The 16,407-nt window shown below is 41.8% G+C and overlaps 1 protein-coding gene across 4 annotated transcripts in view; it reads left to right on the top strand.

The window, feature by feature from the left end:
• LOC140293513 (uncharacterized) overlaps window positions 1–16,407 on the top strand; it is a 66,927-nt gene that overhangs the window by 15,177 nt on the left and 35,343 nt on the right. For 2 of the 4 annotated variants that reach the window (XM_072379575.1, XM_072379562.1), the window contains exon 1: window positions 8,256–8,553. The gene's annotated coding sequence lies outside the window, so the exon portion shown is untranslated. Of the gene's footprint in view, window positions 1–8,255; window positions 8,554–16,407 lie in introns of those variants that run through there. The other 2 variants (XM_072379579.1, XM_072379568.1) reach the window with 2 other exon arrangements.

Consider the following 16,407-nt stretch of genomic DNA (forward strand, 5'->3'; position numbering starts at 1 on the left):
TTCGCCAAGAATTATTTTGTATTGCATTCATTTACTATATTTGACTGCATGGTGAGCTGTGACACCCTCCCTCGGTGCAGTAAAAGTCCCTGTGCAGCTGCTGCCCAGCCTGACTCTGATGACTTCCAGAAACTTCCGCTCTTCACTAACTCTTGTGACACGTGTGTCCTCTCTCCTCCAAGCCTGAACACTTCAGTCCAATGTCTTGATTGAATTATACGAAAAATTCTCGCTAACAGTCTAGTTTGGTAATGTGGCACTTCTTCTTCTTGGCATCAATCTGATGACTGTCTGTCCTCCTGCTGCACCTTTAGGACTCTAAACCCCAGTGTCTGACCACTGATGCCTACATCTCAGTGCTCCCCATGTAGGTGCTAATTTGGAACAGATGGCATGCAGACAACAAGGTTCAGATCTCCCATCAACAGGAAGAAGCTCAGAAACAGGGACATCCCTGCTACAAATTACCATCATTTACCTTTCCTCACTAGTAGCTTGCCCTTTCTATGATCCACTGAGAGATGACATTGTTCAAGAAAGAATCAAGGCAAATACCAAGCAGCAAGTGGAGACAATAATAGGTGTTACATTTGACTCTTTTTGGCATGTTTGATGCATTGTTTCATTTTCATGGAGTTTCTCTGGTCTCTCTGGAGGCAGAGCTGCAGCTTCTCTGACATTTCAATCCTTGGTTTGTTTGTACGGTTTGCTGCATTCAGACACCCTGCAGATACAGATAAAGGATTATACACTCCAAGAGAGACAAGAGGACCACTTTTCTATTAGAGAATGGGCACCTGCAGACCAGGAGCTGGGGAAATGCATTGCTATATTATACCTCTAGAAACAATGGAATACATATGATCTCGGCAATTCCCAGCCACAAGAAACCATCAACTTTTTTTCTAAACCTACCTAAATCACTGTTTTACCCAGACATGAAACAGGTAAACTGTGAGTAGCATAAATCCTAGTTGTTATTGTTGCCCCGAGTTTTCTCTGTTCCTTGAATAATGAAGCCTCCTGCATAAAGAGGCTTCATTATGAGGTTTTTAAGTACAGGGTGGAATATTTGCAGAAAACAAAAAGGGAATAAGATCATGTTAGTTTTTGCAAGCAGGCGTGAAGGTTATCTACTATTGATGCAAAGCAGCAAAAAATCTGAGTCGAAATCCGTGAGATCTGAACACTGATGCGTGACACTGACCTTTTTCATCAGAATCAGTGTAACTTATCCTTCCAGTGGATATCCCTGTTTTGTTTGTTCATCAGAAATAAATGCAATTAATCTGCTTGGAAGCCACAGAGACGAGACGCAATGTCCTTGTGTCTGCCGAACTTGCCTGACAAATACCCCATTTTTGTGTTATTCTTCAGTTTAAATAAAGCCAGTGAAGGTAATCATGCAGGCAATGAGACATGGTGAATTCAGAATACTTCTAATGTTGCCAAAATTCAAACAAATACAGGTTGGAAAGGGTGTTTTGTTTTCTCAAAATATGAATTAAACAGCTGGTTGTTTTGGTTGGACAAATAATGGATTTCAAAGGCAACTTCTGTTTAAACTTTGAAAAGCTCTTTTTTTTTACTATGGCAACACAAATGTCAGTTGCTCAACTCGTCTGTCCTCATTATTACTTAGTAAAGTTTAACAAGGTGAATAGAGAGGGCCGTGTTCCCCATGTGAATAAAAGGCATGTTGTGATTTTTTCCATGGAGTCATACGGGATCGTGTACAGTAGCCTGTGTTTGAGTTCAGCCCAGGGTGTAGGGACGACTTCAAAGCCCGAAGCTGTACCCTGTGTTTAGTGTAAAGCCAGACACAGACGCACGCACGCACACACACACACACACACACACACATAACCTGGCAGGCATCGAATGTATATAACACACACTATACATTGTAAGACAGGCACACGCCCTCAGACAGGCACTCATTTATACAAGTCCATAAAAACAGTTGATTCCGTTCTCACTCCTGAATTCCCCCACAGTCTTAGGCATCAACCCTTTCACCCGCCCCCTTCTCTTGCTTTACTACACATTTCCCTCCGCTTCCTTTCTTTTTTTCTTTCTCCTAAAAACTCTGAGGCATATTTCACATTTGAGGAATTTCCTGTGTTCGGCTCATATCAGAGAGAGGAATGACAGCACAGTAGCAACACGCACGCACACAGACCATCTTTAGACTGTCTGTGTAGGAGGGAGGATGTGTGTGCTTGCTTCCACATTGGGTACACATATGTATGCGAGACATGAGACAATATGGACCCCCAGGAGGCCGATCTTTCTGGGTGGTAGAGAGCAAAATGATTTCCCATCCATCACAGCCAATATTTCACCCAGTGGTGGTCCAGCAGTTGCAAAAGATAGGCACTGAACACTTTCAAGCTCTTCTGTTCCTGGTTGTGTTTTCAATTTAGTCATGAACGGCCAGCTGGTCATTGAGATGGTGTGACGCCCACTCTTGGCAAATGGACTGCCTGCTATTTGCTCTCGGCAGTAATTGCAAACAAGAAAAGCTGTTTTTGCTCTCAAGCGCTCTTCGTGAACTGTGTTGCCATCATGCTTTTGAGCAGATAATTGTGCCAATATAATAAAATAAACAGTTACTTTTTGCCAAAACACTCACAGACTAGAGTTCAGATTGTTTGTTATTTTACTGTGAAAGTAACTAAGCAGGGTTGACCCTCTCTATGGCGACTAAGAGGTATATGGAAGCTGCCTGTGTCTTTATATTCATTGAAATGAGAAATGCTCATTTTAAACACTTTACTCAATTGATGCTCAGCCATGTTAACAGCCAGAAATAGGTAAGTTGAATGAAACACAGAGGACACATTTGGTTGTGCAATTAAAACTTGAATTAAATGGCAAAAATAAATTACTTTAGCCCAGTCTACATTTCATATTGATTTTGTAGGAATTTTATAGCTTTTATTGCTTAGCAGTTAATTATCAGCACCCCTTATATATGAAGCATTAATGCATTCTGCAAAACCACATCAGTGTGCAGCAAGATAGATTACACTCCCTAATCATCTTCCTCCTGAGTGTTGCCTTTAGGCCGAAGCTCAGATTCAGCAGAAACAATGAACAGTAATCTCGGTAGATTTTTGTTTTGTTCCATCTTGCTAGGCCTCGGGACCACTTGAACAAGAAGGTAGAAGTTCGATGTACTTTCACATCGAAAGGATTCAGCTGAGGTAGTTTGGGCATCTGATTAGGATGCCTCCTGGTTGCCTTCCTTTGGAGGCTTATCAGGCACAACCAACAGAAAGGATACCCCGAGGTGAACCCAGAACATGCTTGGGGGGGATTATATATCCCTTCTGGCCAGGGAACACCTAGGAATCCTCTAGGAGAGGTTACAGGATGGAATGGAATGGCATGGAATGGCATGGGATGGATGGATGGATGGATGGATGGAATGGAATGGAATGGAATGGAATGGATGGATGGATGGATGGATGGATGGATGGATGGATGGATGGATGGATGGATCATTAATCACAATTGTTTATGAATAGTCTTTGCAACTGAAATTTAAAAAAATTGTTGATGCATCCTGTTCCCAGTCGGCTTTCCTGGAACAGACTTAGTTGTGACCTCTGATGTCAGTCCTGAAACAGAACAAGACAAAACCAAACAAAATGAACCAAATAGAACAAAAAGAAACATTTGATTTTGGCGGAGAACTTATTTGGTCATTTGTAAATTAAAATAAAGTTTAAAGCAAAGATACTTTTGATCAATTTATTTGATGTATCCCATATCAAAGGAAGTTACCTAATCTAATGATAGTGACAAGCCATAGCTGATTAAAGTATAAGAGTGTTGTAGGACCGACTGACCGCGTCTGAGACAGATTAGTGCGTCCCAACCTTTGAGCAGACAACAGATCAGTGCGGCTCTAGGTAATTAGATCTCCACGGTCTTAAATCAAATTGCCTTTGCTTCAAACAAACAACAAAACAAGCAGATGCTGTCGTATTTTCGGACATTTTAGGCCTGGAAAAAGCAGTTGTGGGTGTGAGTGGGCTTCAATTCCTTGCCGGAAATGAGTTGCTCCTGCAGTCCTATTTATCCAAGCAGTGTACTTAGTCAGTCCTTAGTGTATCTGCCAGATTGAGCGATTACTAGGTAGAGACAGCATTAGCATTGCACTGACTCTAGTTCTTACTGTCATAAGTGTAGCCAGTGAAAAGAAACTCAAATTCAAACAGATAAATGATACACATTTACCACTATTTGCTTGAGTAGAAGTATTCAGTCGATCTGCAACAAATACCAAGAGATTATGCCAAAAATGTCGCGAAAATTTAATTTATTTCATCATCCACATCTAGTTTTCCTTGCAAATGAGTGTAATGTATTCATAAATCTCTGCAACCAAATACATATTGAATGAGTTTGCCCTGAATTCGTCCACATGCAACTGACTCATGGAAAACCTCACCACATTTATGGATAAAGATCAAATCCAGAGTTTACATGTTGAGATTATGCTACTTAACTTTTGTAATATGTCTTTGGCGTTTGATGCATAATATGTTAGTTTGGCTTGAAGCTTAAGCTCATGCCTTCACTTTGATAATGGGTAGGGAAGGATTTAGAGTTTTAGGAGATACAGTGCTTAAAGAGCTTTGCATATGCCCTGTTGTCCAAACTCACTTCTTGTCTTATTGTCTTGAAAGCTCTCACTTTACTCTTTAATCTTTCATATCAACAGCTTGTTGCTTTCTCAGCAGTTCCCGCTCTATGATATACAAGCAAATCACAGCTGTAAAGACTTGTGTGAACCGTTTCACTGAACGGGAAAAGTCACGGGAACGGAGAGGTGTTGTGAGGTGACCTCTTTTCCCGTTCAGTAAAATCCAGTTTGTGCTAATTTTGCTGTTCCAAAAAGCGTGACTCATGGTTTCATAAGAAGTCTGATTTGGTGACAGCTCAGCGGGCAACTTTTAGGATACGACAGCCAGTCTACATAAACATGAAATCCAGCATTAGTCAGCACCAGTTTTTCTTCCTGCAGAAGCAGATAATGTTTAATTTGTTGTTCTTCACACATCAGTCATTTGGTTAGAGGTCAGCCTCCATGACAGGCTAATCCAGGGCTAATGTGTGCGTCACCACGTGTGGTCGCGCAGCTTCCAAGACAGCAGGTGTTCTTAAGGAGACCGACGGGAGGCAAAGAAAAGTTTTCACGCTAGAGAGACCCTGACTATACCTAAAACAACATAATAAACAGGGCTATTCTTGCCTGATGCTTGATATTATGGTAGAATCTTTGGCACTGTAAACGTCATCACTCATTCTTCATTCCTGTTTTGACAAGCTCTTGATCTGTAACAGCACTGAAAATGTTCTGATCAGCAGTGAGATCTCTCTTCCAAGATGGATGAAGGGGTTCATGCGTATTACAAAGAGGATGATCCATTCAGTTAATCCTGATCATAGTGAGTTGGGGTCCAGCCAACGACTGACTTTATTCGCAAACCGATTGCCAATACGGCAACGAGATTGACCTACGTTTAATTCAGGATTAGAGGATAAAACTGTATGCTATGACTATATGCAGTGACAACATGCACCACAATATTAATATCTTTAAAAACTCAGAGAACTCCTGTATTAATAAGACCTGGTTGCACTTAACAAAGATGCTTCAACACGGTGAATAAAACGATGTATGATCTGGCAGAGGCACGATGCTGTTTCTGTTGACAGTTCTGTTCTGGCAGATTGGCGTTAGCACATCCAGCATCTGCTCTTTGGGGGATTAGATGTTCGTGGGTATGCTAGTCGGTCCTGCAGCCTCAGTCTCTAATCAGCACTGGCAAAAGGCCTCCCTAAATGCAGCAGGCGCTGAAAGAGCAGAGCTTTGATTCCTTCTGTCCATCTCTCCTCTCACTGCCACCCAGCCTTCCTTTTCTCTCATCTCTTATTTTCCTCCGTCAGCTCCTTTACCCTCAAAGGGGAAGAAAGAGTAAAAACTGAATTAAATTTTATATCAAGATTATTTTTCCCTCAGCGAGTTTAAATGCTACATTTTCTTGTCTTTAGATTTAATCCAGTCCTTGATGTTGACAGATTGATTATAGTCTTAAACTGATGGCTCTCTCTGCCTTCCCGAAACAGGACAAGCTAATAGACGACATGGATTAGACCAGACTTGCTCCTTTCCCTCTGCCCCTCTAATTTTTTTAGTGGTTTTTTGGAACCTTATGACTGTATCCTTTATGATTCAGCCTTGCATCAACCTCAGTGGTCTCTCTGGGGTTTGGCGATCATGTGCGGGAATGTTTCTTTACACCGAACTGGGCTTCTGGTTCGGTTCAAACTAACTGTAAAGCAATGCGGATGTTAACACCTGCAATAATAAACACTGGTTTAATTTTTGAAAATTGTTCTGGGGTTTGTGTGTAATTAAAACAAAATAGTGAAAATAAGCTAAATGAGAGAAATTGTTGTGAGGGTGTTGTGAGACATACATTAGCATAAAGTTGCTGCTGTTCAATCGTTTAGATATGAAAATGAGTAATTAATCAGTATTAATCTGAAGTTGTGTTTCTGCACAACTATCAATACAAAGTTTAATTCCAGCTCGAGTTGAAATTAAACTTTGAGATGGTGCAGAGTAAGTTGTCACAGTTTTCTGACGGATAATAAATGCAAGCTGTGGCTAACAACCCTGCTATTAGAACAGCAAGAGTGAACTAAAACAGTCAAGTTGTAGGAGAAGAAACCAAAACCATTAGCTAAGACGCTAACACGCTAGTCAGCGCTAAAGCAAATGCTCGTAGAATGGTTACTTTTATTACTGAAACTGATGTTAGCCAGTGAAGCTAGCAGGAATTACTTAAAGAAATACATATATCTACACAAAATAAATGTTAAAAGGTATGACATTTTATTTATAGACATTTGGTGTGACACAACAGAGATTTGTGGGTTTTACATGAAATTTTAGTTGTTAATAGTGCATCTTCCAGATTGCAGGTACGATTTCAGTTAGGCGCAGAATTGAATACAGTGCTTTCTTAAATGGTGGACTGCCGCAAAAACTGACCATGTCATTCTACTTTTCGACGTAGGTTACAGCCAGAGTCTGTGTACACAAGAACCTTAGCACATCTGGTGCCTGTGACTGTGCTTTTTAGCCGAGGCATTTGCAGCAGATCGTGTCCAAAATTGGAAAGCAAATTCAGCAACAACAAAATACATATCCGAAACAAGCATCTGTTCTTAGAGGTCACTTGCATTACAGTGTGTGTGGTCACTTTTCTTTTTTTTTGGTTTCCTCAACAGATGTTCATAGGGAGGCAGCTTGATCAAATTGATATTCTGCTCACAAAAGAACACATTGCTCTTTTCTGATGACATGACTTGGCCTCTTTTCGTATTAACTTTAGGACTAAAATCTCTTTAACTTTGAAAGTGCTCGATGTCCCTCTGTTATAGTCTGTATGGACCAGACTAGAAATATCATCTTTAACCTTGATCTTTTTAAGATGGACCTGCAAAAATTTCACTTTTTTTTTTACACATTTGCACTCTCATCCTTTAAGCTCTTCTATCATGCTCAGAATGTCTGCGTTTGTTCACTTTGACATCTCTGCTAGTGCAGGTGATGAATAGCCACACTGGGACCATTGTGTGTCTCTGCACTATAAATATATTTCATTTCATGTGGTTTGAGGTTGGAGTAATGAGCAGAGAATTTAAGGCTTTCAGTGCTTCTGGGTTGTCTGCTTTTTCTCTAGTAGTCCAGCGTCTGCAGTCAGACCCTCTTTTTTTTTTTTTTTTTTTTTACCCTCGTTCCCCCTCTCTGCCTTTGTTTAGTCCTGCTGCAGCACTTGGCCATGCCTGCAAATGAGCACCAGGACAGAGCAATTATTCAGCATGGGGCAAACCCCGCACCCCTCTTTTACACACGCGCTCCTATGCCGCATTCACTGTCATGTTTGAATGTTTCAAGCATTCATAATTTCAGCATTTTCAAGCAAAAGAGTGACTGAGATAAACACTCTTCTTGATATTTTCTGGGAAAAGCTGGTCTTTTATCTTGGATGTCTGTTCCCTCAGGGCTGGATGAGCTTCATATCCCTTTCAAACATGAATTAATGTGACTGACGAGCAAACATATACACATTTCTTGTACTCAGATATGGCACAGCCCTCCCATTCCCAACCCCCATCTCCACCCCTCCCCAATGCAGTGCAGACACTGGCTTTCAGCACTGTCTGTGAGTGTGAGTGTGAGTGCTGGTGGATGGGAGGCAAGGCAGCGTGCCGGTCGGCTCTGTGTGTGTATGTTTGTGAGAGAGGAGTGTGCAGGCTGTAGTGGTGTTCTTGCTAGCTCCGTTCACCGGCGAAAAAGCATCAGCCATTTCTGTCAGTGTGGCGCTGCCTCAATGACTCCTGTTTGCTCGCCTTTCTGCCTCTCATCTATTTCCCATCTTTCTTTCCTCTCTCTGCAGAAGCCACTGCCTCGCTGCCTCCCTCGTTCCCTCTTTGCAGACAAAACGCTGGACGAAACCTCACCAGGTAAGGTGTTCCCCTGTTAATTACAAGTGATATAAGTAAGTCTAATGGAAGCTTTTGTTGCTTCATAGTTGGATTAATCTATAAAAGCCGTAGAGATGAGATAAACGTGAATGCATCTTTTTCTTTTTTTAGTGATATGCTTATTCAGTAGTCAGAAAAACCATCTCAGACGGCTTCCCTTTCTTCTCTCCCGACTGTGCATTATCTTTAATCAATATTTTACTGCGTTTCACTCCCTTTTGTTTGCAGTGATTGTAATTGTTCATTATGGCTGCTTCTGACATTTTGAAATCGCTGAATCAAAGAGCTGATGTTGTGATAAGCCAGGAGCTGTTTCTGTGTTTTGGTGACCTTTAGTCTTTGTGACGTTCTCCGTCTAGACATTGGTGACTATTGAGCCAACCAGGCCAGCACTCGGAGCATGATGTTGTTGTGCATGTGAGTGTAAAAACAAAATATTCAAGATATTTCAAACCTTGATGGCCACAGATTTTTTTTTCCTTTTTTTCTTTTTTTTTTTTTTCCTAAAGATTTATGACAAGGTCAGAGGCTGAGACTGTGACGGCATTTGGTCATTGGCAGTTAGCAATTCATAGCCAACACATTGTTGGTGGTTTGTCCGTGGGCGTGACACCAAGTCGGGCAAGACCGCGGGACACATTAGGCTGCGTGTCAGCGTCTGCAGATCTGGCTGTCACAAGTTTGCTGACATCTTGGTCTGGATGAGTTTTGGAGCAGGTGGTGATGGAGAGATAAGGATTTTGGCTCCCTCTCTCTGCCCTTCTCCACCCACTTTTTTTCTTTTTCTTTCTTTTATACCTCCCACTTTGTTTATTCCTCCCCCTGCATGTTCCTGCTTTAATCTGTTTTGATCTCTCGTGTCTCTCCCACTCTTCCTGCCCCCCTCTTTTCTCTTTCTCTCTCTGTCTCATACCCTTGTTTTTTTTTTGTCCTTCCTTCCTGTGACCCAAACTTTGTCTTGGATTTTCTGGAAAAGGATGAAATAGGCCAGGCTGGCAACGTATGTTAATTACTGTAGCTAACAGTCAAATGTTGATTTAGAAGTTTTCCAAACACATTTATGAATTCTCCACAGGAATGGTAATAAAGTTCAAAGCTGGGACGCAAACCGAGCTTAACCTTTGTTCAGGGCAATTTACCACAGTGAGGTTTTTATTGATGGGACAACAGTATGTCTCATACTGTGTTTGTTCACTTCAGCCTCCCAGTTGATTTGTCAGGCAACACTGTACATGTGTGTAAGTTCACCCTGTAGACTTTTTTCTTGTAATATAGCATTATGCTCTTTAACAACTGACACGTAAAACTGTCAATATATAGTCATTTTCAGAGTTTGATTAGATTAAAACACGGATTACTCATCTGAAGAAAGTGAGTATCCCTGTAATGTCATTTTCAAATGTAGGAAATTAGAATCTGGCAGCAGATGAGAAGAAACTGTAAGAATCTCCTTGTAGGGAGATCATGACATGTGCATCAATGAGGGAGCAAGAGTCGAAACATGTGCACACGCTATAAACATTGTCATGGACACGCATTTGTCCGCTTGTCCAGTGTGTAGCATTGTCACGGTCCAAGGTTGTAAATTGGGAGACGTTGACATATCCCCAGGCTGTTGTTATCTGTCGGGTAGCATTCATATGACATGACGTAATCGAGACACGTGAATGTGAAAATTTGTAAGCTGTAACAGAGTGCATTGGTGCCATATGTTTTGCAGCATGCAGACCTCACCAAGTTCTTGAATTCTAACCCTAACCGTGTACTGTCGAGTGATGGGTGAAAACGCTGTAGAAAAGCAATGAACTGCGAATGGGAGGGAATTCTTGCATTCAAATGCTCAGTGGAACAAAAGAGTGCGATTCAGCACCTCCCTCTCACAAGATAACACTCGTGAGGCATGGAACGCAAATTGTTCTAATGCCACGATATGGTCTGTTTCCTTAATTTCTAATGCTATACATGCTAATGACAGGTTGGTGTCAAAGTGCAGCATCTACAGTCAGGCAAAACCACATACCTGTGTTTGACTGACCTGGGAGACATGAAAGAAGAAAGCCTTTAATGTACAAAACTGAGCAGCTTGTTGTCATTTATTCAGCTTAATTCTGCTTCAAAGTTCTTGAAAACAGTGTGAGGCTATCTATCTAAAATTTGAAGATATCCTCAACCAAAGATTGTTTCACAAGAAATGGTTGAAGTTGTACGGCGGCCAACTCAAAGGCCAGATTTGAGTCCCGTTGAAAGGTTATTGAGGATTTGAAACAGAGTGCACACAGAAACGGCATCAAACATCTTGCAACTGTAGGAGTGTGAAAGAGCAAGCTGATGTCAGAAGCGGATGGACAATTATGCAAAACTCCCACTCTGAGTTATTTCTGCTAAACAGAGAAATGATCCGCTTGGAAGGCCAAAGGTGTGTTCACTTCTTCCGCAGGGTAAATGGTTAAAAATACAAATTTTAATTTCGGTGCCAGTTGAGTAGGCTTCCTTTCTCTGTGGGCACCATGAAATATGTCGATAAGATGTCAAAATTTCCCATGGCTTTATGTTTTATCATCTATGACGGTGTGCTAAAAGTCACCCGAATGTTTGTCACATCTCCACTGACGTGACTCTCCACCCCTTCTCTCCGTCCGTCTGTCTGTCTGTGTTTCCGTCTGTCTGCATGGTTGCTGGGCTGCTCTCAGGCGAGCTGTCTCCTTTCTGGAAACCAACTTGGGATGACAACTGTGTTGTAGAAGGGGACAGTGAAGGGGGCGAATGCGCCCTTTCTCTGTCCTCCTTTTTGGGGACACAAACAGAGCCTCCCCCCAATCGTCCTACGCCTCCTCCTCCTCTTTTATTCTCTCCTTCTTCCAGCAGCTCTCTTCCTATTCTGTCACGCTCATGCCCTCAGAGTGAGGCTTGCTTTTTTGGGGGGGATAAGAGGATGCTGTTGAGGACGGTTAACTAACTGTTGCCTTGCTCGCATGGTAGGAGCAGTGGGAGGGAGGGACGGACTTTGCTTTGGAGTCAAATTCACCAGTGGCTCCAATTGCTGTGAGTCAGCAAGGCATTTGAAATGTATTGGAAAGAAATGTAGGTGTCGGAGAGATGCAGAGCTTGTAAAAGAAGGTCGTTGTTCTCCTCCTTCACTTAACCTTTTGTCTTTTTCAGCCACAAGAAGAACAAAAAGGCGGGATTTTCACCCATTGTTTTGTTTTTTTTAAAGTGTATCTCACAATTCAGTTCCATTCCATTCCATTCAATGCAATTCAAAATGACTTGATTAATGCCGAAAGGAAAATGATATTGCTGAGGTACAAATTATTGTTATAGATATATTGTTGATATAAATAGATCAAGTAGAATTCATTGCTCAAGAATCGGCTGACAAAGCTTTCGTGTTGAAGTGTAGCAGAGAGAGAGGAGTTATTGAAATCTTCAGACTGGGTGGGATCGTTGTTTTTATTGCTCGGCAATTGCTGAGTTGATGATGTCACACACAGCAGGTGACACAGGTGAACTCTGTTGATAGACAAGGTGGACGGACACCGACAGCCAACAATTAAACATGTTTAAGATGACGCCATCTGTTCTTAACAAGAAACATAATCCCTGTCTGTAACCCTGGCAGAGAAGTTTCATTCCTGTAGCCATGTATTGGTGAAACAAATAACACTGCCTCCATTATATTCTTTCTGCTTCCTTGTCAGGGCTCCGAGCTTCTCCATTTTATCTGTTTAAATGTTGATCTCACATTTCCCAAGATGATCAAGGGGAGAAATGGTTTGAACTTCCTCCTCTTTTCTCTCCATTGCGTTCTTGCTCCGCAACCTAGTCGTCTGCTCTTCAACTCATTGTGATTTGGGGTCTTATTTCAATCAGCTGCTTCCACAGTGGTTAGAGTGGGTCGTGCAATAATCGGAAGGTTGGCGGTTCGATTCCCACTCTCTAGCCACTCAAAAAGATTGGTGTCCGTCCACCTCCTTGTCACGGCCAAGGTGCCCTTGGGCAAGTCGCTGTACCCCCATACTACCCTGGCCCTGTGAATGGCTGCCCACCGCTCCAGTGTATGGCATCTGTATCTATGTGTCAACAGGTGCCTACCTGGATGGGTTAAAAGCGGAGGACAAATTTCGTGTGTATGCATGTATACGTGACAGTAAATCTGATCTGATCTTACCAGAACTACCAGAAGAAATCATCCCAGCAGCATGGCATCCAAATTAGCATAGATGAATGTCTTCATGGAAAAAAGCTTGTTGGAAAATTTAACGGAAAGCAACAGCCTGCTTCTTGTGCAGTAACAAATTGTATGTAATGCAATACATACAAATGCAATTTACATCTGCTATTTCTTCCTAATCTTGTTTGCAGGAAAAAGGTTTCCAGTCAAAGCTTATTCAATAGCTGCAACAGCTTCTTTTTTTTTTTTCTCTGTAGTTTTGGATCAATAAAATACTGACAAACGTAAGAAACACTGCAGCCCGTGGACTTTGACAAAATACCAAACAGCTTTTGGTGACAGGTGATAGTCGATGGCTGTAAATCGGGACATCACAGCTCTGACTATGTGACGAAGTGAACCCCGGAGACAGATGTGACCGGCCAAGCATCTCAGGTTGGTCTGCGGCAAAACTGGCAAAGCTTTTTACGCATGCTTGTTGCCACGTTGAAGAATGTGTGGTGATGCTGCATGATGGAAATTAACCAGGAGAGATGATGAAGAAGACCGTCTCCACTCAATAAAAGCACTCTGTATAAAAACAAGAAAGCTGCACTCACTGAACACAGCTTTTACCGCAAAGAGGATTTAAGTGCTGAGCTCAATACATGCGAATGGCTTTTCATCCTTGAAAGTCTTCGACAGGATTGATAGAAATTTCTGACATGACAAGTACACAACAGAGAGGGATTGTTAAATAAAATCATGCAATTATACTTTTGTTATCTTAGATGCTTCTCGTGTATTAGTTGGAGATTTCATGATTTCCCTGCAGCTATGATTAAACTGCAAAAGCTTGTCCTCCCTCTAAAGATATTTTTCACCACCCTCACTTGCCTGACAGTGAAAGTATTCCACAGTAATTAACGGATGGCCTCTGAGCATGAGTTTCTACCGCCTTGAGCAAACACGTCGATTGATAAATGCGGATGTCATGCTCTCAGGCCACTAAAACACTCGCATAGAGACCGGTTTTGCCACCTGTCTTCACTTTAAAGTGCAGCTGTTGCCTTGGAGGCAGAAAAACCAGCACCTGGTCCTGCTGGGTTTGCATTACTGCTGCTTGCATGTGTTTAAGCTTGTAGGTTAGGTCCCAGGCAAAAAAAATGTTATGTATCTGTGGTATAAAACAAGAGTGTGAGTCTGTTTTCTCCCATGATGTCAGTGGCTCCTTCTTGCTGTCTTATAAGATGCAGATGTGCTTAGAAAAATCAGGGTTCACATGCTCTTAGATAAGATGTATAATTTGGCTCCTTTAGGGCAGTGGCTCCTTTCTGAGGTCAGGTCAGGCTTAAGTTGAAGTCTTATACCAAGCTCATGTCCCCTTCCTTCTAATTAAAGTCCCTCTTGAAGAGCGCACTCTGAAGAAATGATAAAGGGTTTCTATATCTTTTCAGGTCATGCGATTGTTCTCTTGCTGATTTTCACATAGCATGGTTCAATTACTTTACAAACTGTTAGTGCTGATATGCGCTCGAATTGTGGGGATGAAAATGAATAACTTTCACATTACGTTGTTTTGTCTTTTCAGCAAGATGATGCAAAATCTACCAGGCAGATTTACACGAAATCAAACATGCATAGCGCATGTTTTTGAAAGTAACCATAAACGTCTGCAGGAAAGCACATTTAATGATATATGAGTTTTTTTTATGGAAACAGTTTGTTCAAATCTTAGCAATTTATCAATGGTGTGTGCTCAGTGGCATGCAGTTTTGCATCCAAGAAAAAGCTTATTTTAATGGAAAAATATATATATGTACATAGTGCTAAGAAACATGCTCAGAAACAGAGTTTCTGGGGGAAGTTTGGCTTAACTAGCGACTGACTGGTCTTAAAGGAAATGAATAAATATGCCGAAACAAATTGCATTAAGGAATACTTGCCATGGCAGTTTTAAACATTGCTCCAGATAATGTTCTATTGAACTGCAAGATGGGACGTAGGCTTCATTGGACGCCTGTCCTACCACTTCCTAGTTTACTTTAAAAGAATTCCTTGAAATAATGGCACACATTTTTGCATGCTCATTTGACCTTGCAAGTACGAGAAGTTTCATTGGGTTACACTCGTAATTCAGTAGACATAGACTGATACCTTGGAGATGATCAATTCAGCAAGCAATACTTAGTGCCAAATGAGGTCTTATAAGGGAAGTTGGGTTTCTAAGGACCAAGATAGTAAACTATAAAAGCCTATTTCATTTTTATAATTGGGGTATACGAAAGAAAGGAAGATATTTTTGTTTTTTAGCACGCTGAATTACCCTAATTTCAACTGTGCCTGAAGGTGCAGTCAAACCAGTGCTGTGCGGGAGGCTTGATTTGACCCGGGGTCTCTCTAATTACGTTCCAAATGCTACAGGCCAAGTTGCATAGTGGTGAAGATACACACAATATGCTGTGATGACTCTGTTTAATTTCTGTTGCTATGTTCTGTAAAGGCTGAAATACTTTCAGAGGAGACTGGTTTGGCCTCGGTTTCTCTGACTCAAGAAACGGATGCTTCGATAATACTCGTTAGTTGAATTTGGCTCTTCAGCCCCGCAGCTTCATCTCTGCTTTGCATCAGAGTTCCAGTTCCTCTATTGCAACAATTGTAAAGGAATTTAAGAAAATTGGGTTTTTCATAGATTGGCCTTGACATCTTCCTGTGCTTTATTCCTCATGGTATTTTGGACATGTCAAAGAAGTGCTCACCTTTGAGTTTCCCCCTAACCTCTTGGATTTGATGTGTTCACCAGGCATGGTTTTTTTTTGGGTTTTTTTGTGTCTGTTGTCATGTGGTGTGCGCTGGCCTGAGGGAGACCTTGCGTGTGTTTCTGTATGTGGGGAGAGGGAGGCTGTCTTTGTGAATTATAGATGAGGAAATGGGGTGGCGACGGCCGATTCAAAAAGGGAGGAAGCAGAGAGACCTCAGAGGAGAGGCTCCGTCAGATTTGCTGGCTGGACCACCAGGTTGAACCCCAGCGCTCCAGCAGCGCAAACTGAAAGAGCCACTGGCCTCTGAGCAGTCACAATGATATCATAAATCCGTCTTGGCGTTGGTCTCTCTTTTATACGCATGTTTGATTTTTATGTCAATGAAATTGTGGTGTAGGTTTTAAAAAGCGGGTGTTGTTTCAGCCAAGTATTTCCCTGAGAAACAAAGTAGGGTTTGACTGATTTAAAGGAAAGCACAATTTTTAGTGAACACAAATCTTACTCCCTTTATCTGACCTTAAGCTCTCGCTGTGGCTCGTCGTGGTAGTTTTGGTCAAAAGATCACATGAGGAATGCAACCTCTTTTTCAACCTACCCAAGAAAGTAGTTTGAGCCTATGCGGTGTCTGATACGTTTATAATCACCGGCAATGAGTGCCACAAGACACAACCAGGGGCTATAAGACCTCTCATGGTGCATGACTGAACTGTACTCTACACAAATTCAGTCACTAGAGCGACTTACAGAAATTGGCAGCACGGAATTTTTTTCTCCTGCGGTGATGTTCACTTCCATAGATACCATTAGCCACGTTTATTTCTGCTGGTAGCAATCAGCCGCCTTATACCTGTCACTCTTTTTCTAAGTAGAGAATACACATCCCAAATCTTCAAATATGTGGCTGATTTCCCAAGATTACCA

Source organism: Leuresthes tenuis, unplaced genomic scaffold (assembly GCF_036924035.1).
Source record: "Leuresthes tenuis unplaced genomic scaffold, fLeuTen1.0.hap1 SCAF_1, whole genome shotgun sequence".
Taxonomy (NCBI): domain Eukaryota; kingdom Metazoa; phylum Chordata; class Actinopteri; order Atheriniformes; family Atherinopsidae; genus Leuresthes; species Leuresthes tenuis.